We start from the raw sequence: 23595 nt of genomic DNA, 5'->3' as shown, positions 1-23595 counted from the left end.
CTGTGCGACTGTTTGGAGATGTGACAGCTTTCTCAACCAGGAAAAGAAGCTGAGGAGTCTGAGGCATTTCCAAAACTGAGTGAACGCACTATGGGTGTGGGGAATTTACTTGCTGCTGTCATCTAGAACGTCAGTAGAAGGTCTGTGAATGGTGCTCACAGGATTGTGATGTCAACTACTGGGTTAATTCAGGGAGCCCCGAAGGTCTGGGGACCCCACTCTGAATACTGCATTTACAGTGTGACTGGGTCCATTATAAACAAATGGTGCTGGGACTACGAAGACAGGAAGCTGTGTAAACTGGGAGGAGCAGGGCACTGTACTATACTCTCTGGGATTTCCAGGAACATTTGTCTGAGCTGCACCCATTCAGGTGTAAGTATAAAATCAGGTTGTCTCAAAATTGAGGTGATCACTGAGCTGTATCCCCTCCTTCATTAAAACCTGCCGTCTCACACCAGCGATAGGACTGAGCTGACACTCACAATGAATTAAACTGGATTGATTCTGGAACCTGCCAGGCAGCAGTGGGTAATATATCCACCATCTCTGAAGTGCAGTCCTCCAATGTATTCACAAGCGGTCAGAAACTACCTGCCTGCTGAGAAGAATGTGTTGTTTCCATCTCCACAGGTGAAGGTACAGAAACTAACTTCCATAATTATTAGGGAACAGAGTGATTGGTAAAAATGGGAGACTGCAGGACATCAAGAAGCAATGAAGAGTATGTTATTGAAAATTTAATTGAATTGAAGTTTCATAAGTTCCTGCATCTGATGAGCTCCATCCCAGAGTGATTGATATGAGAACACAGCTATTGAAAGAATTACTGATTATAATTCAAAGCTAGTTAGGTTCTGAAAAGGATGCTTCAGTCTGGAAAACAACTATTGTTAACCTAAATATTTAAACCAGGGTGGAGAGGGAAAACAGAAAACTAAATAGCTTGATGTCAGCTGTGAGAATAAACTATTGGAACGTTTTATAAGGAACGTGACAACTAGATACTTGGAGAATACTGATTTGAGTTGGTACATTTGGCCTAGATTCAGGAAAGGGAAATGATCTTTGATAAACCTGGAGATTATCTGTTGTGACATCGGCAGTTGAGAACCAATGGGAGTGGAGTATTTGTATTTTTAAAAAAAACGAGTGACATGTTTGAATACAGGAGAATGGGCAATGTTAGAGTCCAAGGGTAGGTAGGGGTGGAATATATACCACATGGATTAAAAAGTGGGTAATAAAGATACGAGAAGAATACTGTTTTTCTCTGGACAGAAGGATTGATGGGTGGCAGCAGGATCATTGTTTGGGCAATAGCTGTTCACAAGGTATAAAAATGGTTCAGATGTGAACAACAAATATCATCATGTACATTTATATTTATTAAACGGTAGAGAGGTTGGCGAGTGCTTTTGTTGAAAAGGAACTGGATGTCCTTGGTCATAAGTCACTGACAGAATTCATACGGGGGCAGGAAATAAATGATATGTGGCTCTTCATGCAAAATGATTGAAGTACAAAAGTTAGAATATCTTTCCCACTGATCGTGTGTTTTGAGAGAGTATTTGGTGCATTTTTTAAAGATTTTGTCTGCATTATAAACAATGATCCCTTTGTCACTGAGAGAGGGGAAAGTATTTTTACCAGACTAAACACTGGGATGATGTTACCATGAGGAGAGAGTGCAGTAACTATGTGTTTACTCTGTAGGACTGTGATACAATAAGAAGTTGAAGTTTGATGGGTATGGACAGAAACTCATTATGTCCCAAACAGCTGAATAGGGTGAAAATTTCATGCTTTTCATTAGATGTTTGATTCACGACAGTTTATGTGCATCTGCAGAGCCCCCATGTTTATTGATAGTGAGGTGCAGGCTCTGAATGAAGTCTGAACACTTTAATGCACAATTACTGTGTGACACTGCATTGAATGTCACTTTGGACACAACCCTGTCTGCAGCCAAATTACCATCATTCTGAAACAGTTAGTTATTCCCCACCGGTTTCTGACCTCCACGGAGACCATGGGCCTGCCTTCTTGGAGATGGAAGCCAACTTGGAGAATGGCTAAAAATATTGGCTTCATTCCGACTGCCAGAAAACCATGTTAAAGTAACACATATGTACCATGAGTAATTAAGCCATGTGGATCAATTTGGAGCAGTCTGTCGGTGTAGCCCCTGCTCCATTTGTTTGTGATGTTGGAGCATCTCTGACACTTTCCTGTTCCTGTGTTACTGGCTTGACAAGCTGAATAACCTCTTCCTGCTCCTTTGTAACTGACTCCGGGTGTGAAATGGTTCTTTCTGTTCCAATGTACGCTACATGTGGGAGAGAGCGACTCCCTGACTTCCTGTGCAACAGGCAGGAGGAACTGAATTTTTTGTCCCTCTTTTTGCCCAGTAGTTTTGATGGGAGGAATGGCTTCATCACATTCTTGTGAAACCAGATTGAGCTACTGAATGAACTCCTCCCTTTACTGTGTAAATGTACTGTGCTGTTACATAAATGTTACCCAGACATTAACAGCACGATATTGAATGTTGTCCAAGTCTTGCTGCACATGGTCACAGACTGTTTCAAGAGCTGAAGAAGGACAACTTGTCCTGAAAATTTTGTAAACTTCAGTGAATGCCCCCTCTTCTGCTGGCACGGTGGCTCAGTAGCTTACACTGCTGTCTCACAGCACAAGGGTCCCATGTTCGATTCCAGCCTTGGGCATCTGTCTTTGTGGAGTTTGCACATTCCCCACTTGTCTGCATGAGTTTCCTCCAGGTTTTCAGATTTCCTCCCACAGTCCGAAGATGTTCAGGCTGGGTGAATTGGCCATACCAAATTGTCCATTATGTTGGGTGCATTAGTCAGAGGGAAATGTGTCTGGGTGGGTTACTCTTTGGAAGGTCAGTCTGGACTGGTTGGGCTGAAGTGCCTGTTTCCACACTGTCGGTAATCTAATCTGCTCAGTTTGGATTCAATGGGCTGAATAGCCTTTTTCCACACTGTAGGGATTCTATGAAGACAAACTGGAGATGCCTCGGCTGAGGACGCTACTCTAAGGATCTCCTGCAACTGTGTCCCACGGCTGAGATGATTGATGCCCACCAATGATAATTATCTTCCCTAGTGCCATGAACGACTCCAAAAAATGTAGAGCTCATAATTAATTCTCATTAAGTGCAATTTACTAGGAGGAGATTTATCAGGATGCTGCCTGGACTGGAAGCACGACTTATGAAGAAACCATGAGGGAGCAAGGGCTTTTTTCACTGGAGGTGTACAAGATGATGAGAGGCAGAGAGAGAGTGAATAGCCAGAAGCATTTACTCAGGGCAGAAATGTGTATGACTAAGTGGCATAATTTTAAGGCCAATGGAGGAAGGTTTAGGGGAGATATCAGCGGTAGATTCTTTACACAGAGAGTGGTGGGTGTGTCTAATGCACTGCCAGCGGAGGTAGTAGAGTCAAATACGTGAGGGAAACTTAAGAGACTCTTGGATAGGCACATGGAACAAAGTGTATGGAAGCATGTAGTTTAGTCTGATCTTAGAGTAGAATAAACGGCACAATGTCGAGGGCTGAAGGTCCTAACTGCATGCATTCATGTCGAACTCTGAGCTCAAAAACTGCATGAATTCATTTAAAACTTCGTTATCTCACTTTTTAGATTAGAATCAATTTAAACATCACGGCCTAGACAGAGAACGCAGGGGGCCAACACCGTCACCATATTGTCTAGATATCACCATTGTTAACAGCTAACCTGTGAATGCATCTTAAAAAGAAAGTTTTGTGATTTACATATGAAGGAAGTGAAACTACCATGGTATTCTAACGTATGAAAGGCTTAACAATCAATTTTTCAATGTATAATTTCAGTTACATGTCACTGCAAATTTCTGCTATAAATTCTGTGTTAGGATGAAGCCCTCCACTATCACCTGATGAAGGATCGACGCTGCGAAAGCTAGTTTGCTTCCAATTAAACCTGTTGGACGATAAGCTGGTGCTGTGTGATTTTTAACTTTGTACACCCCAGGCCTACACCAGCATCTCCAAATCAGTACTGTTCTTTGTTCTGTGTTCTATGGAAGTGTTCAAGAAAACTTGGACATTGAAGAAGATTTGAGACTTGCAGCAGGTCAGCCTTCATCTTAGTGAAGGGCAAGGCAGGATAAGGATGTGAATGACCTGCCCCTGTTTCTGATGTTCTCCCATTCTGTTATTGGAAAGTTAGTTGGTGTTATTTTCCTGGAAGGTCTTTTAATGAATGTTGCAATCAGGGAGACCAGCGGATTTTGTGAGCCATCGCTGGGTGAGATTTGGGGGCTGTATTCACAGTGAATCTGGGTCTACAACATGATCAACAAATGAAACACAAGTTACAGAGAGGAGAGGTTCTGTAAAGTAGATGAGCGACCTCTTCTATGTCTCACCTGGGTCTTCCAATTACATTTTCCAAATCTCCTAAACCGTGTGGGACAGTCTTGAGGGACGAAGTGGTCTCCTCTGTTTCCGTGCACCATGCTATAACAGTCAGTGGACTCCAACAGCTCCTGTCTAGCCGGTTTGAGGGGTTTAATGGAACACAGAAACATGGGACTGAGGAGAAGGAGTGGGTCATTAGTGAATTTGAGCCTTCTCCACCAGGCATTAAGATTGTGGCTGATCAGATTGGGGTCTCAGCCTGATCTTCCTGTCTGTGTCCCATTTTCAGTGACACACTTCTCTGTCAAATCTTTAACTAACTCAGCTGTGAATACTTGTAATCAGAGAGGCATCACAAACTTCTGGGGAAGAGAATTCCCATTTGAATGGCACTTTTAGAATTTTCCCTCATCCCGTTGTCAGAATAAGAGTCATACAGCGTGTAAACAGATCCTTTTGTCCAAATTGTCCACGCCAATCAGGCATCTTAATCAGATCTCGTCCCACTTGTCAGCATTTGGCCCACATCCCTCTGAACCATTCCTATTTATGTACCTATCCAGAGGCATTTTAAACGTGTAATTGTTCCCGCTTTCACCACTTCCTCTGACAGTATGCCCACCAGCCTCTGTATGAAAAAGTTTCCTCTCAAGTCCCTTCTAAGTCTTTGCCCTGTCACCTTCACCCTATGCCGTGAAGTTCTGACCGCCCTTACACTGAGAAAAGGATCTTGCCCATTCAGACTATCCATCTCCCTCAGGACTTTTTAAAACCTCTGTCATATCACCATTCAGCCTCTGACAGTCCAGGGGTAAAAAGCCTCAGCCTGTTCATCATTTCTCTGTAGCTCAAACCCTCAGGTTCCAGGAAATCCTTGTAAATCTTTTCTGCACCCTTTCAAGCTTAACAACATCTACACTTTAGCATAGTTAACTGACATCTACGCAGTATTCTTAAAGTGGCTTCACCTACGTCCTGTACAAGCGCAACACGATACTGCACTCCTATACTCAATGCTCTGACCGATTAAGGCAAGCATGCCAACTACTTTCCTCACCACTCTACCGACCTAAACTCGACTTTAAAGGAACTATGAATCTTCACCCGTAAGTTTCTTTGTTCAGCTACATTCCCCAGGGTGCTACCCTGCTTTAACTTACCAAAATGCAAAATCTCACAAATATCTAAATTCAACTCAATCTGCCAGTCCTTGGTGGTCAAGGATCCCGCTATATTCTGAGATACTCTTCTTTATTGTGTACTGCACCACGTTGGTGATGTTATCTGTAAACGTAATAACCATGCCTCCGATAATCACATCAAAGTTGTTTATATCCGTGATGAGAAGCAGTGAGCTCAGCATTGATTCTTTTAGCGCACCGCTGGCCACAGGTCTTCAGTCTGGAAAACAATCCATTACTTTCAATCCAATTTTGTATCCAATTGTTAAGCTTTTCCTAGATTACATATAACCTCATTTCAGTAATCTGTCTACGATGGGGAACCTTATTATATGCCTTGCTGAAGTCTGTGTAAACAATATATACCACAGTGTCTTTTTCAATCTTCTTTGGCACCTCTTCATAATACTCAATCCCATTAATTAAACATTACTGCCATCACACAAATCCATATTGACTAATCCTAGTCAGTCCTTGTCTTTCTAGTAAGATGTAAATACTATCCCTCAGAATCCCCTCCAACGAACTCCTCGGCACTAACGTTGGCTGATTGAGTCGATAATTCCCTGTGTTTTTTTTTGGCTTACTGCTCCCTTTTCTAGCCCCACTCCTCCACTGGCCACAAAAAATAATGATAACTATGTTGGTGATGTGGCCAATGATATAGTTCTCAGAGTGTGTCAGGGTCAGTGGTTGGAACAAGTCAGGCAGAGTTATGACCAAAACAAAGTTACTCAAACAATGATGGAAAGAGGAATGACAGGAGGATATTCCAAATATGTACATTGATATTTTCCTTTGAAAAATACTGAGAAACACACACAGACACACACAGACACACGCGCACACGTACACACACACACACACACACATATTGTCGATAATAAACTGAAAAGCAAAATATCTTCAAAGTTAACTTGAAAGAACATTGTCCAAATATGATTCGAACTCATGACCAAAGGAAAAATGGAAGTTTGACCCAAATGCTGTTCTATTTGTAGTGTCATCAAGCCCTACAGCATGGAGAGAGGTAGAGCGGCCTTTTGGCCCAAACTCGTCCATGCTGACCCAAATATCCAACCACACTAAACTCATTCCCAGCACTTGGCCCATAGCATTCTCGTCCTTTCCTGTCCATGTACTTGCCAAAATGCCGTTTAAATGTCGTTAATACAAATGCTTCAACCACTTCCATTGGCAGCTCATTCCCTTTGTGTGCCACTCTCTGTGTAAAACAGTTTCCATCAGTTTCTCTTTTATTCATTCCCCAACTCTAGGAAAAAAAAGGCTGGATATATCCTATCCATGTAAACTTCTATAAGATCCCTCTCAGTCTCCTATTCTCTCAAGAAAAAAGTCATCGCTTGTCCAATCTCTCCCTCTAATTCATACTGTTGAGTTCTAGCAACATTTTTGTAAATTCTGTCTGCACACATTCCAAATTAAAAACATCCTTCCGATTGCAATGTGACTAAAACTGAACAAAATCTATAAGTGCAGCCTCACCAACATCCTGTATAACTGTAACATAACTTCCCAACTGCTCTCCTCCATGTCCTGACCGATGCATGCTAGTGTGGCAAAAACCTTCTTCACTACCATGTCTAACTGTGACCCCACTTTCAGAGAACGGTGGACCTAAACTCCATGATCCCTCTGCTCAACTACACTCATTAATGTCCTATCAATCACCACGAAACTCCTACCTTGATCGAACGTTGCCAAAATATTCCTCGGCCGACTTCTCCAGTTTGATTAAGGTCCTGCTACAATTTCTGATATATCTCCTCACTGTCCACGATACCACTATTTTAGTGTCATCTTCAAGTTTCCTAACCATGCCGTGTACATTCGCAAGAATATCATTGATACAGATAACGAACAGCAATGGGCCCAGCAGCGACCCCTGAGGCACTTCATGTGTCACAGGCCTCCGGTCCGAGAGCATCCTTCCACTATTACCCTCTGCTTACTACCATGAAGCTAATTTTGTGTACAATTTGCCAGCTCTCTCTGGGGTCCATGCGATTCTAACCTTCCAGAACAGCCTATCAATGGTAACCTTGTCAAAGACCTTAGTAAAAACCATACAGATGACGTAAGCCGCCCTATCCTCGTCAACATTACTGGTCACTTCATCAATGAACTCAAAAAAACTTGAGATGCATGATCTTCCACTCATAAAGCCATTCAATCTTTCCAGTCTAAAAACATCTATTAACAATGATTATTAAAATTAGTAATAACAAACTAATTAGTAAATAACAATAAGATGACATTTTCAGTGGAGAATACATTGTCCATGGTATGTGATATTGGAACGTGTATCATGGGTGAAGGGCAGAATAGAGTTTGTCCCTGTGTCATTGAACTGTGTTGAAAAAGGCAAGGGTGGCATGGTGGTTCAGTGGCTAGTACTGCTGCCTCATAGTGCCATGGATCTGGGTTTGGTTCCAGCTTCGGGTGACTTTCTGTGTGAAGTTTGCACATTCTCACTGTGTTTGTGTGTGTTTCCTCTGAGTGCTCCATTTTCCTCCCACAATCCAAAGATGTATAGGTCAGGTGAATTGGCTATGTTAAGTTTCCCATAGCGTTATGTGCATTCATCAGGAGTAAATATAGGCTAAAGGAATGGGACTGGGTGGGTTACTGTTTGGAGGGTCGGTATGGTCTTGTTGGGCCAAATGGCCTGTTCCAATACTGTAGGGAATCTGTCAAAAAAACTATTTCGAAACAAACCTTATCTTTCCAAATGCATGTATATCTCATCCCTCAGAGTCTTCTCAAGTAACGTACCAACCACAGTTGTTAGGTTTCCTGGTCTATAGATCCCAGATTTTTCTTTGCTTCCCTTCTTGAAAAATGGCACAACATTTGCTAATCTCCAATATTCTGGAACCTAAACTCTAGCTAACGATGATGCAAAAGTATTAACCAGTGTCCCCGTAGTTTCCTCTGTAGCCTCTTGCAGTGTTATTGGATGCATCTGTTTAGGACCAGGAGATTTGTCCACCTTCATACATTCTAATGCATCCAACACGTTTTCTCCTGTGATATTGACTCACACCAAGATAACACTACTACCTTTGTTAACCTCCCAAGTCTTCATGTATTTCTCCACGGTAAAGGCAGAGGAAAAATATCTATTGAGAATCTCGCAAATCTCCTACGGTTCTAGACATGCATGTCCACTTTGGAACTTGAGGGGTCATACTCTCATTTAGTTATTCTTTTTACTTTAATATACTTGAACAACCTCTTTGCATTCACCCGAATCTTCTCAGCCAAAGCTATCTTGTTCCGTCGTTTCGCACTCCCGATATCCTTCTTCAGTAAACTCCTGTATCCCCTGTATACCTCCAGGTATTCCCTCGATCCCAGCTGCCTGGACCTGAGCCACGCCTCCTTTTTGCTGGTCAATGCCTCAATATCTCCTGACATCCGAGGTTCCCTCTACCTTCCAACCTTGCCTTTTACCGTCACAGTAACATATAGACCTTGAACTGTAGACATTTCACTTTAAAAGATCTCCCACTTGCAGGAGGTCCCTTCGCCTGCAAACAAACTCCTCCAACCAACCCCTACAAGCTCCTGTCTAATTCCACCAAAATTCGCCTTGCCCCAAGTTTGAACTTGAACATGTGGAGCAGTTTTGACCTTCTCCATAATTATTTAAAAATTAATAGAACGATGGTCACGGGTCCCAGAGTGCTCCCCCACTCTCACCTCAGTCACCTGTCCTGCCCTAGATCTTAGAGTAGGTCACGCTTCGTCCCTTCCAGAGTTGCACCCTCTACTTACTGCTTGAGGAAACTATTCTGAACACACTTAATAAATTCACCCCATCTCAGTCCTTAATTCGATGTCATTCCCAGTCTATGTTAGGAAAATTAATATCTCCTACTAATGCAATCCTATTGGCCCTGCAAGTCTCCCCAGTCTGTCTACATATTTTTGTTCCCCTAATTCCTCGTTTACTATTTGGGTGCCGAGAGTACAATCCAAATCCTTTCACTATTCCCTTCTTATTTATTAGCTCCCCAGACAAATCCTCACAGGATGATCCATCAGTTATTTTATCTATGATTACTGCTGTGTTACTCGCCTTAATCAAAAATGAAACTCCCCGTCCCCTCCTTCCACCATCTCTGTCCCGCATAAAACACCTGTACCCTGGTACATTAAGCTGCCAGTGCTGTCTCTCCCTTAGCCATGTTTCAGTAATGGCTATAATATCCCAAGTCCCACGCACCGATCCATACCCTGAGTTCATCGGCCTTACCTGTCAGCCATCTTGCATTGAAACAGTTGCAATTAATCCAACAGGCATTCCTTGCTCCCTGTCGTTGTCTTGCCTGACCTGTCTCTTCATTTTTCTGTTTCTGATTACTATATGTCCTTCTGCCCTCGCACTTGTCTCCCTCCTGTTGAGGATCCCACCACTCCCCAACCCCAGCCAATCTCGTTGAAACCCTCCCTTGCAGCAGTTGCAAACCTGCCTGCTTGGATACTGGTCCCCTTCCATTTCGGGTACAACCCGTCCTTCCTGAACACGTCACCTTGCCCCACAGGAGATCCCAGTAATCCAAAAATCTCTGCCCCCTGCACCAATTCTTTAGCCACCCCTTCATCTGCCATATCCTCCTGTTCTTACCTTCACTAGCATGGAGCACTGGAAGGAACCTGGATATTACCACTGTCATGGTCCTGTCTTTTATCCTTTTCCCTAGCTCTCGACAATCACTCTGCAGGATGTCATCACTATTTCTAACTGTGTTACTCTGTCCTTTGTACCAATGTGCACAATGACTTCTGGTTGCTTCACCACCACCACCCCGCCTCCCCCACCACCCCCGTTGAGAACGTTCTGCAGGCGCTCTGATACATCCTGGACCCTGGCATGTGGGAGGCTACACACCACCCCGGATTCCCATTTGCAGCCACAGAATCTCCTGTCTGTTCCCCTCACTATCGAGTCGGATAATTACTTCTGTAGTTATTCTGCTTGCACAGCCTTCTTACAATGGGATTTCTTCATGAAACAGTTGAATTTGGTTGAACTGTTTTGCTTCAGGCAATGGGGAAATTCCAATGAAACCTCATCAGGAATCCTCCATTAGTGGGAAAGACGACTGGGCTTTTTTTCACTCCACACATTGCTGTGATGAGCGATAGGGAAACAGAAAGGGAGCAATAGAATGTTTCTCCACAGATAGGCTACATTTTCCAGCTGTAAGTTAAATCAGAAACGTTATCACTCCCACACTGGACTCTGTGAGCTCTTCTTGAACATTGTCCGAACTAAATGACTCCATCACATTCTCGACTCCAGGTCAGTGCGTTATTGCAGAATCAATTCATTAACAATAAATGTCATAATTGTTTTGAAGATGTGTTAATTTGTGCTTGCGTAATGTAAAAATAAGCGTTTCATGTCTTCACAATATCTGTGTTCAAATGAATATTCTTAAACATACACAGTAATTGCTGGAAAAGCTCAGCTTGCCTGTCACCATGTAGGAACAGAATTCGGAGTTCAATTTTTCGGTCCAATGATCTTTCCTTTGAACCTGACTTATTCTTAAAGTATTTCCCCAGTTTTATTCTCCCACACAAGAAGAAATATCCATCTGGTATTAACCAACTACACTCTTCTCAAGGTCTTATATGGTCAATAAAACATCCCTCATTCTCAGGCCGAACTGTTAATTCTTCATAACGTAATGCCTTCATCCCAAGAATGAGTAAAGAGAAATATCTTTGAGATGTTTCGAAAGCAATTTTCTTTTTTTTTTCAGTTTAGACACATAACTTCACATAATACAACAGATGTAATCTCAGCAATGCCCTGTACTGATGCAGAAAACATCGCAACATCCCTTGAACGAAACAGGATCACGATATTTACCTTCCAAATCACTTGCTACATCTTCAGGTTAATTTGATGTGATCCATGTACTAAGACACATAAGTCCGTCTGTAACACTGAGTTCTGCATTCTCCTTGCATTTAAATAAATTTCTGCTGTTTTGTCTTTTCCCCAAAACCGAAAATTTCCATCACATATGTATTGTACTGCTTTTTTTCTGCTGAAGACTTGCTCACAGCCATCCTCTGTCTCTATGTCATTGCTTGTTACTGTGCCCTCCCCAGTCTGTGTCCCATTGTAGACGTTCTGCACTCCCACTGTTTGTATCCCATTGCAGAAGCACTGCCCTCCTCCATCTGTATCACATTGCTGATGCTCTGCCTCCCCGTCTGGATCCAATAGCAGACCCTCTGCCCTCACCCATCAGTATCCATTTGCAGACGCTCTGACCTCCCCTGTCTGTATCACATTGCAGACGATCTCCCCTTCCCCGTCTGTATCCCATTACAGACGCACTGCCTTCAGCTGTCGGTATCGCATTGAAGATGCTCTCGCCTCCCCCGTCTGTATCCCATTGCAGACGCTCTGCCTTCCCCTGTCTGTATCCCATTGCAGACGCTCTGCCTTCCCCTGTCTGTATCCCACTGCAGACGCTATGCCACCCCTGTCTGTATCCCTCTGCAAACGCTCTGCCCTCACCCATCAGTATCCCATTGCAGACGCTTTTCCATCCCCCTGTCTGTATTCCATTTCAGACAATCTGCCCTCCGCCTGTCTGTATCCCATTGCAGACACTCTACCCTCCCCCTGTCTGTATCCCATTGCAGAGGTGCATCCCTCCTCCAGTCTGTCTCCCATCGCAGATCCTCTTCCCTCACCCTGTCTGTATCCCACTGCAGACGCTATGCTTCCCCCGTCTGTATCCCATTGCAGACGCTATGCCACCCCTGTCTGTATCCCTCTGCAGACGCTCTGCCCTCACCCATCAGTATCCCATTGCAGACGCTTTTCCATCCCCCTGTCTGTATTCATTTTCAGACACTCTGCCCTCCGCCTGTCTGTATCCCATTGCAGACACTCTGCCCTTCCCCTGCCTCTATCCCATTGCAGAGGTGCATCCCTCTTCCAGTCTGTCTCCCATCGCAGATCCTCTTCCTTCCCCCTGTCTGTACCCCATGGCAAACGCTCTGCCTCCCCTGTCTGTATCCCTTTGCAGACGCTCTGCCATTCCCCTGTCTGTATCCCATTGCAGAGGTGCATTCCGCCCCGAGTCTGTATCCCATTGCAGACACACTGCCCTTCCTCTGTCTGTATCCCATTGTAGACGCACTGCCCTCGCTCTGCCCTCTGCTGTCTGTATCTCATTGCAGGCGCTTTTCCCTCCCCGTGTCTGTACACCATTGCAGACGCTCTGACCTCCCTTATCTGTGTTCCATTGCAGATGCTCTGCCCTCCCCCGTCTGCATCCCATTGCAGACGCTCTGTCTCCATTTGAATTTAATTACTATCCTGGTGCATGAGCAAACTGAGCTCCATCTCCTTCATCCGGTTCATTAGAATAGATTGTAATTTGTTGATGACCTCATACAGATTCCTGAAGATTTCCACTTGTTACAGTTTTCCAAACACATAATGAGTAATGATCTATACACTGCATTTCCTGACAGCTCCCCAGGGCGTCCCTGCTTCTGCATAACTGCCTGGAATGGCTATATGGCGTCCTCCTGCGCTGTGTAATTTACTGAGTACTTCATTCTGCTTGGTGGGGTCTGTTTGGTGTAGCCCATTCTGCTGCAGACCCTTATAGACGCAGAACTATTTCAGCGCAGCTCATATTTATTCCTTTTCAGGCTTCGAAAAAAGCATTAATCTTAGCAATAAAAATAAAAATAATGTTTATTCCATTCAGTAAAAATGTTAAAAAGACACTTGAGTAAGTATAACATTGACTCAGAGTTTTCTTTCAGAGCTAAAATGATAATTGGTCTTGCATTTATTCACATTGAAAACATTCATGAAGCTATTGAACATTTGACTGATGCGCGTCCAGATGAATTGCAACCGCTGCTGGACTGGTTCATGGATATCGATGGAGGGAGAGGATTACGCAAAGGAAATGGTCCGCGTCCACCGCTTTTTCCAGTTGGGATGTGGAATTTATATGAAAGAACTTTAAACAATGAGGACAAAACAGACAATAATGCAGAAGCTGCCCACAGGAGATGACAATGCGAACTTGATGTGGAACATCCAGTTATTTGGAAATATATTGACAGTTTACAAAAAGTTCAGAGAGGAAGGGACATTTACTATGAGCATCTGATAGCAGGGCACGATATTCCATTGAAATTAAAGAAGCAGATGTTAGAAAACAAACACTGGTAAGAAGATTTAGTGAGAGAAATGATGTTGAGTATTTACGAGGTATTGCCCATAATTTTGAATAAACCTCATATTTTAGATTTTTCGTAATGAACTTATATCGTTTTTTTCTTTTTAACATTTTTACGGAAGAGAATTAACATTATTTTTATTTTTAGTCTTTCATTGATGCTTTTAACTAAGCCTGAAAAGTGAGAGAGATGAGATTGGAAATGCCAGTGAGTTTAAATTGAGAATTGCTCTTTCCTGAACATTGCTGCTTACTTGGTTAGTGGGACTTCGATGTTTCAGAATCTCCACACAAGGTGCCCTGGTCCTCTCTGGCTCTTTCCAGGATCCTCCCCACATGTCAAGGTAGAGGGTGAGAGAACGGATATTGGGCACTCTAACACCATGCTTGGCCCTTTATGTCCTATTCCAGGATGTTTTTCCTGGAATGAGAGAAGAGGAGGGACGGAGTGAGGGTGGGAGTGGGTGTCCCTGCTGTTAATGCAGGTATAGGAGAAGGGGGGAAGGATGAGATGTCCGGAGGGAGTCTGACCACAGTGTTGTATCCACGCAGTGGTATTAGTGTGCGGGGTATTGCGTCAGTGACAGAAAAAGTGGGGGATGGTAGGTGCTGAATTCAACAGTGAGTGTGGTCGTGCTTGAGTCTTATTTGGAGATAGAGTGTGAGCCTTGTTCGGGGGTAGGTGTTATAACAGATATACAGTGAGTGCGACGGAGCAGAAGAATATGGTGACACTTATCTGGTAATGTAGGGGGAAATAATATTGGTGTTGTATTGCTGACCAAATCTTCAGAACATCTCAGCGTTGAGGTGAGTCTCCCTGAACGTCTTGTCCAAGTCTATCGCTAATAACGCCACAGACCCTTTCCCTCACTTCCTACAGTATCAGTTTGGGTGGATCTTACAAATAGCAAGGTGAAGCAAACATTAGTGTGTTATATATCAAAACCAAATCTGTCACGTAAATACTTTACAACATATGCTATGAAAATTAGGTATGCAGGTACATGCAAGGGTGAGCAATGACACAGTGATATTATCACTGGGCTCTGAACCCAGAGACCCAGGTAATATTCTGGGGATGTGAATTCAAATCCTGCCATGACAGATGGTGGAATTTGAATTCAATATATATCTGGAATCAAGGGTTTATGATGACCACGAATCCATTGTCGATTGTTGGAAAAACTCATCTGCTTCACTGTTGTCCTTGAGGGAAGGATACTGCTGTCCTTACCTGGTTTAGCCTGCATTTGACTCCAGACTCAAGGCAACGCTGCTGACTCTTAACTGCCCTCTGGCATGGGCAATAAATGCTGGTTATCCAGCGAAACCCTCATCCTGTGAATGAGTAACAAATAATCGTGGTGCTGCAATAATAATAGATGGTCTCAAGTTGCACCAAAACTGCAGTGACTATTAATACTGTGAAGATAAACTTCCGTAAGTGTGTATTAGGTAGGTTGAACAGTATGTTGTTAACCAAACTAGAGAGCAGGTTATTTCAGATTTGGTGTTTTATTGTTAGGAGGACTAATTAATAACCTTGCTCTGAAGCAGCTTTGGGGGAATCGTGACATCAATATGTTGCATTTTTACACGGCCTTTGAATACATTATTAAATGTTTGAACATTTTGGTCAAACATCATGGAAGCCCGGAGGCTAGAGGGTCAAGTTCGCTCCAATGAATTGGGGAAGTAAAATATAACATTCAATGGGAGAAGCAATGATTGTGAGAGTCATAGAGTCCGACAGCACGGAGTAAGGCCCTTCAGCCCAAATTGGTCCATTCCGAACAAAATGTCCATTCACATTAACCCCATTTCCCTGCCCTTGCCCCATATCCTTCTAATCCTTTCCTACCTGTGTATTTGTCCAAATGCATTTTAAATTTTGTGAATGTACCTGCCTCAACCATTTCTGCTGGCAGCTCATTCCATGTGCATACCACCCTGTGTGTAAAAGAAATTGCCCCTCAGGTTCCCTTTTACTATTTCCCCTCTGACCTTATATTGATGCCCTCTAGTCCGTGATTGGCCAATCCTGGGGGAAAAAAAGACTGAGTGCATTCAGTCTATCCATGCTTGCCATGATCCTATACACTTCTATCAGATCCCCCTCAGTCTCATACACTCTAAAGTAAAAACTCCAAGCTTGCCCAAACTCTCACTATATCTCAGACCATTGAGTCCGGGCAACATCCTTGTAAATTTCTTCTGCACTATTTCCAGTTTAATAACATTCTTCCTGTAGCAAAGTGAACAACACGGAACATAACACAACCAGTATTGCCTCACCAGCATGCTGTACAACTGCAACATAACTCCCTAATTTCGATACTCATTACTCTGACTGATGAACGCCAGTGTGCCAAATGCTTTTTTCACTGCCCTATCTCCCTGTGACTCCACTTTCAGAGAACCTTGAACCTGAATTCAAAGGTCCCTTTGTCTCAATACACTCCTTAAGACCCTGTCATTCACCATGAAACACCTACATTGATTTGACTTTCTAAAATGCAAGAACTGACACTTATCTGTAAATATGTATACAATATACATGCATGAAACAAACAGTAATAGTCCCAGAACCGACTCCTGAGGCATTCCACTCATCACAGGCCTTCAGCCTGATAAGCATGCTTCCACTATTACTCTATGTTTCCTACCATCAAGCAAATTTTAGATCTGATTTGCCAGCTCCCCCTCAGTTCCATATGATCTAAAATTCCAGAACAGCCTACCATGTGGAACCTTACTGAAGGCCTTACTGAAATCCATATACACTACGTACACCACCATGCCCTTGTCAAAGTTCCTGGTCATTTCACCAAAGCACTCTCACAAATTATTGAGCCACGATCCCATACTCACAAAGACGTGCTGACTGCTCATAATCACACCCTGCTTTCCAAATGCATGTATATCGTCTCTCTCAGAATCTTCTGAAGAAACTTGTCTACGAGAGATATCAGGTTTGCTGGTCTATAGGTCCCAAGTTTTTCTTTGTAGCTCTTCTTGAAGAAGGGAACAGCTTCGCTATGCTCCAGTCCTCTGCGACCTCACCCTTTGGCTACCAACCAGGGCCCCCACTATTACTTCTCTGTCCTCCTGCAGTGTTCCTGAATATATCTGGTCAGGACCAGGAGGTTTATAGAAATACTGCATAGTCTGAAAGATATGTATACTTATTTCAGGTGAAAACACCAAAGAGTGAGTAAGTGACTCAATGATGATTAACATTACAAATTAAAGAATATATTAATCACAGGAAGTGACTTCAGAAGAATTCCAGACATTGTGGAATCCTAAGAATTCTCAGAAAATTGCAATCCAGAAAAGGAGGGCCATGAAACTGATCAGGAAATCAAAAAGCAAACATGCATGCAAACAAACAGGAACACAAAGACTGCAAAAATCGATAATCTATATTTCAAAAGAAAAATAAAACTTTGTCAAATGTGGAAATTTGCAATTGGGAGAGACGAGTTTTTGGTGAATAACAGGGAAATGGCAAAGCAAATGACCAGTTACTATACATCTGTCTTAATGGAGTAAGACCCAGAAAATCACCCAGAAATACGAAGTGATCGTATAGGACTTGTGGAAGTAAAGACCCAAAGTCAATTCATAACAGTAACAAGGCAATATTAAACATGCATTGAGCATTGCTAAGCATGACAAACCAGATGTACTTCATACCAAAATCTTCAGAAATAAATCACAAATACAAGTATTGATTGCATTGTCGATGACTGCGTTCTATTTTCCTGTACATTCTGCAGAGTCTGGAAGCTGCTGTAGATAAATGAACATTAGTAAACGTGATCCAAGCACTAGAGATGAATGGTAGGGATCCAAGCATCTACAAAGGGAAGAAGAGACAGTGTGGAGTCCTGCAGACCAATTAACTTGACATTTGTGGGGAAACTGTTGGAATATATTATATAGGATGTGATATTGGATATTTAGACATTAACAGCAAACTTTGAGAGACTCAGTACGCATTTCTGAAAGGGACATCATACTTTACAAACTTTGGAATTGTTTGTAGTTGATTCTTACAGCATTGATAATGGGGATCCAGTAGGATTGGCATATTTTAGATTATCAGAAGGCTTTCTATAAGAACTCACGCAGTGAGTTCGAAAATGCAATGATATGAAGGGTATTTGGAGGAATATATGTAAGTGGAAACTTAAAGTTTGGTTTGCCTTCCTTTAAGGGAGTCAGAATATAGATGAAAAGACATGTTGAAGCGGTTTCACAGAGTGTTGGTGAGACTGTACCTGGAGTATTGAGAACAGTTTTGGTGACCAAATCTAAGAAAGAATATACTGACCACAAAGGAAGTGTAATGGACATTATCCAGATAAATCCCTCAGATGGCGAGATTGCGTGAAGATGAAACTTGTCCTATGTTCTGTAGAGTTTCAACGAATCCGCTGTGGGTCACTGTGAACTTTATAAAACTCACAAAGCATACGGCAAGTTGGAAATTAACAGAAAATTTATCAGGCTGTCTAATCCACATTCAAGGCGAATAATGACAGGATCAGGGACAAACCATTGAAGTCTGCAATAAGGAGGAAATTTTGTGCATGGAGGGGACTGAATAACACAGGGGCAAGGCAGGACAAAATAAATAAAGATAAAAGAATACAAGCATGGACTACTTTCTAAACGGTGAGAAAATTCATAAAGCCAAAGTACAGAGGGATCTGGGAGTGCTAATTGCGGATTCTCTAAAGGTAAACATGCAGTTTGAGTCCGTGATTAAGAAAGCAAATGCAATGTTGTCAATTATCTCAAGAGGGTTGGAATATAAAAGCACCGTTGAACTACTGAGACTATATAGAGCTCTGGTTAGGCCCCATTTGGAGTACTGTGTCCAGTTTTGGTCCCTACACCTCAGGAAGGACATACTGGGACTGGAGCGTGTCCAGCGGAGATTCACACGGATGATCCCTGGAATGGTAGGTCTAACATATGAGGAACGGCTGAGGATCATGGGATTGTATTCATTGGAGTTTAGTCGATTAAGGGGAGATCTAATAGAAACTTACAAGATAATACATGGTTTGGAGAGGGTAGACGCTAGGAAATTGTTTCCGTTTGGCGAGGAGACTAGGACCCGTGGGGACACAGACTTAGAATTCGAGGGGGTAAACTTAGAACAGAAATGCGGAGACATTTCTTCAGCCAGAGAGTGGTGGGCCTGTGGAATTCATTGCTGCAGAGTGCAGTGGAGGCTGGGACGCTAAATTTCTTCAAGGCAGAAATTGATAAATTCTTGATGTCACCAGGAATTAAGGGCTATGGGGAGAATGCGGGTAAGTGGAGTTGAAATGCCCATCAGCCATGATTGAATGGCGGAGTGGACTCGATGGGCCGAATGGCCATACTTCCGCTCCTATGTCTTATGGTCTTATGGTCTTATGGTCAAGATTACAGAGAATCCCCAGATAACCTACAAATGTGTCAAGCGGAACAGAATAACCAGTGAACACGGAGGACTCATTAGTGACTTGCCAAGTTGCATCTAAATCAACTTCAGTGGTAGGAAAAGAGGGTAGTAGTCGAAGGCTGTTTATGTGACTGGAGGCTAGTGTCCAATGCTGTACCAATGGGCATCAGTGCTAGGTCCCTTATTATTTGTGATTCGGAGGTGCTAGTGTTGGGCTGCGGTGGACAAATCTAAAAATAGCATAACACCAGACATAGTCTGACGGGTTTATTCGGCAGCACTAGCTTTCGAAACGCTGCTTCTTCATCAACGTACACAACCACGTGATGTAACTGATGTTGAGAGATTTCTATCCTTATTATTTGTGGTATTCATAGATGATACAGCTGTGAATGTGGACGAGGGGTGGGGTGTGTAATAAATAAATTTGTATTTGATTCAAAGATTGGCCGGGTGGTTGGCAGTGAGGAGGAAGGCCTTATGTTACAGGGAGATACTGATGGAATGGTCAGATGGGTGGATCAATGGCAGATGGAATGCAACCCTGATAAATATGAAGTGATGCACTTTGGAAGAAGGAATCAGTCAGGGGAGTACTCAATGAATGGCAGCACACTAGAAAACTCAGAGGGTTTTTCTCCAGATACCGCTGAATGTGACTGTACAGGTTAATACACAATCTGGGAATGGCTGGGGGAATGTAAACATAGCCTTTATTAATCGAGGCATAGATCATAAGAACTATGCGGAACTTTGGTGAGGGAAAGATGGAAAACTGTGTGTAGTTCTGGGAACAACATTACAGGAAGGATGTGATTGTAGTGGAGGGAGTGCAGAGATGTTCCCTTGGATGGAGCAGATCAGCTATGGAGAGAGGCTGGATAACCTCAGGTTGTTTAGTTTGGAGGAGAGAAGGCTGCGAGGTCAGTGATTCAGAAGGATAGGATTACGAGGTACATAGACAGGATGGATAGACAGCAGCTGTTGCTGTTACTCAAAGGGTCACACTTTAAAAGTGAAGGATTTACGGTTTAATGAATATTTGAGAATTGTTTTCAACCAGAGCGTGTTGGGGTCTGGAATGCACTTCTTGAGAGTGGAGTTGTCATGCTAACCTCAAACCATTAGAAACGACACTGTTGTGCACTTCAAATGCTTTAAGATTCACGTCTCAGGTCTTGTGTTGGAAAGTGGGCCGAATGTATACTGTGCTGTATTTATGGGAGTACAGAATCTGTGCTTCTGTGATTGTATGGCTGTGGAACGTCAATCATTGAGTAGCTTAAGGTAGGAATTGATTGTTTTCTGAAGATTATCTTAACAAAGTTGATAAGAGAGAACTTGTAATATTTTCTGGAAATACGTCAATGGCAAAATTAAGAGAAAAATGTTGCAGATTTCTTACAGTCTGATATCAGATAATTAAGGACAGGGAAATAGCAGAACTATGGAGTAAATACTTTAGTTATGCCTTCACAGAAGAAAACAAAACAAAAAAGAAAACTTCCTAGCAATACTAGGGATCTTTAGTCTTGTGAGAAAAGGGGAATAGAATGTAAATAGCAACTAAACTGTTCAGAGAAAGTATTGGACTGAAATTAATGGGCATAGACAAAGTCAACAGAGATTTATGAAATGGGAATCATATTTGAGAAAGTGGCTTTTAGTAAAATTATGTAGGAGGTATCAATGCAATACGAGTGGATTATCAGAATGACTTTTGATAAAGCCCCAAGCCTATTGTGCAAATTCGATTCCCATGGGACTCGGGCTAATATATGGTCATAGATTTAGAATGGAAGGGCTGGCAGGAAACAGTGAGTAAGGAATAAAGCAATGTTTTATTTTTAAATGGAAGGCTTGGAGGATATTATACTGATCGTGTCATGGGCTCCAGCTATTCCCAATACACATCATATCTTTGGGTGAGGGCCGCAAATGCAACACTCCAAAGTCTGCTGACACGACTAAACGATGTCAGCCTGTGAGTGGATGAGGAGGATATAAAAAAGCTCCAAGGTGACTGAGACAAGTGGAGTGACTGGGCAAACACCTGGCAGATGGAGAGCAATGGGAGAGATGAGATGTTGTGTACATTGATGGGAACAATGGAATGGCAGCCTCTCATTTGAAAAAGGAGTGGTTGAAAAATGTTGCACTATAAATGAACTTAAGCTGCATTTTTGTTTATTTCTGCGTAGCCCTCCGAGTTCATGTAGGGCAGTGAGTTCTGAGACCAGAAGTCAACACTGGGAATGGCACTGGCACGCTGACCATTGTATGTAGGCCCAGCACGTGGGGAACTGTAACTTTGAAAGAAATCTGGATCTCCCTGGACACCAACCACTTAAATCAATATTGCAGGAGTAGAAATTAGGAAGGAAGAAAAATGCTGTATTCATCTTCATTTCAGGTGGATTTGAGTACAGGAGTAAATGTATCTTACTGCAGCTGCACAGGGCCTTGGTGAGACCGCATCTCGAACATTGTGCAGCATTATGTGCAGTTTTGATCACTTTTCCTAACAGAGGACAAACCTGACATTGAGGGAGAGCAGCAAAGGATGGACCAGACTGATATCTGGGATGACAGACTTGTTGTGGGAGCAGAGTTTGGGATAACTGGACCTGTATTCAATGGGGTTTAGGAATATGAGTGGAAATCTCAGTGAAATATATAACACTCTGACAGGGCGAGACAGATTAGAAGCAGGGATGGTAATTCCCGTGGCTGGGACGTCTAAAACAAGGGGCGACAATATTAGGTACAGACAGGCCACTTTGCATTGAGATGAGATTAAATGCCTGCACTCGGAGACTGGCGAACCAGGGGTACTCTCTCCCAGATCAGGCTGTGGAAATCAAGGGACTGAATATAAATAAGGATTTCTGGAAAGTAAAGGGATAGGGAGAGAGCAGGAGTATGGTGTGAAGATAGAAAATCAGCTATCATTCCAAGTTGTTCTCCAATAACGCAATAACTGTGTTTCTGTGCAACCCGTGTTGTACAAAATCGTACAATATTAATAATGGGGTCGATGGAAAAAAGAAGGTAAGTTGTGAACCCCCAAAAATATAGTAAAAACCAAAAATTAAATTTGATTTAACACATAATAGGACAGTCTAAATAAATCTTTAAATTACATGTTGTAATGGAACAGTGCTGTAAATGTAACGCTTTCACACTACAATCACTCACTGGAGCACCGTACCTTTCACCACAATCTTCACCAGAAAGTGCGCGGGGGCTGACTGACCATGTGATGCCGATGGGGAATTCCAGTTCTCTCCAAGATTCTCCCCACAGTTTGAAATAAAGTTCTTTCGAAACATAGATTACAATTCCCAGTTTCAGGCTCAGTTTCAAAGCCTGCAGATTCAATTGCATTCCTGTTTTTGCTAAACACATTGATTGTACCTTTTGTAGATAGAGGGTTTCTGAGGCAGGATTTGCTGTTCAGCTGGTGCCAGCCAAGGAATCGCGTCACAGTAAACGCCAGTTCACTTTTTACAAAAAGGTTCATGAATTGCATTGCAGCTGAATTGTATTTAATCAACACGTGTTATTGGTGAACTGCCGGTACATAGAATGGAGGCGCAAAACTTGTGGGCTGAATGGATTACAGCAGTTCTCATTTTATGTTTCACAGTGTTTAATCATATTAAGGGATATGTATATTGTATGGGGAAAACTGCGTTGAGGAGATGTTCGGCCATTAAATAGAATAGGGAAAGCTCAAAGAGTTGTATGACGTATTCCTTTCCCGATGCTTTTGTGCAGTGTATGTGAAAGCTCTGTAAATGTTGTCACAAGCTCTCAGCTGTTAGGAAGGAGGTCTCTGCAGGGTCGACAGAATTGTGTTTCCTATTCCCTTTTCTGATAACGAGGCTGGTGCCAGCTGTTCTCTCCGGGTATATCCTTAAAGACCTCGGAGTAGTTTGATACAATTGAGTGCCTTGCTTGGCCGTTTCAGAGACCATTGAAGAGTGTATTACATGTCTGTGTGTCTGGAGTCACTTTTAGGCCAGACAGGAAAGCACGGGAGATTCACTTCCTGAACGTACACTGCGGAAGGAGATCAACATCTATAATTGACATTGAACACAAGATCACTATTACTGACACCAGATATTAGTTCATGATATTTTATTAATTGTTTTTAAATTGCACCAGTTGCCAGAGACTTATCCTGGTCTGGATTAGCAATCCAATGACAATGCTACAACACCACCATCTCCACATGGGGCCTATCG

The sequence above is a fragment of the Chiloscyllium punctatum genome, chromosome 7 (genome assembly GCF_047496795.1).
Source record: "Chiloscyllium punctatum isolate Juve2018m chromosome 7, sChiPun1.3, whole genome shotgun sequence".
Taxonomy (NCBI): domain Eukaryota; kingdom Metazoa; phylum Chordata; class Chondrichthyes; order Orectolobiformes; family Hemiscylliidae; genus Chiloscyllium; species Chiloscyllium punctatum.
This window is presented reverse-complemented; position numbering follows the sequence as displayed.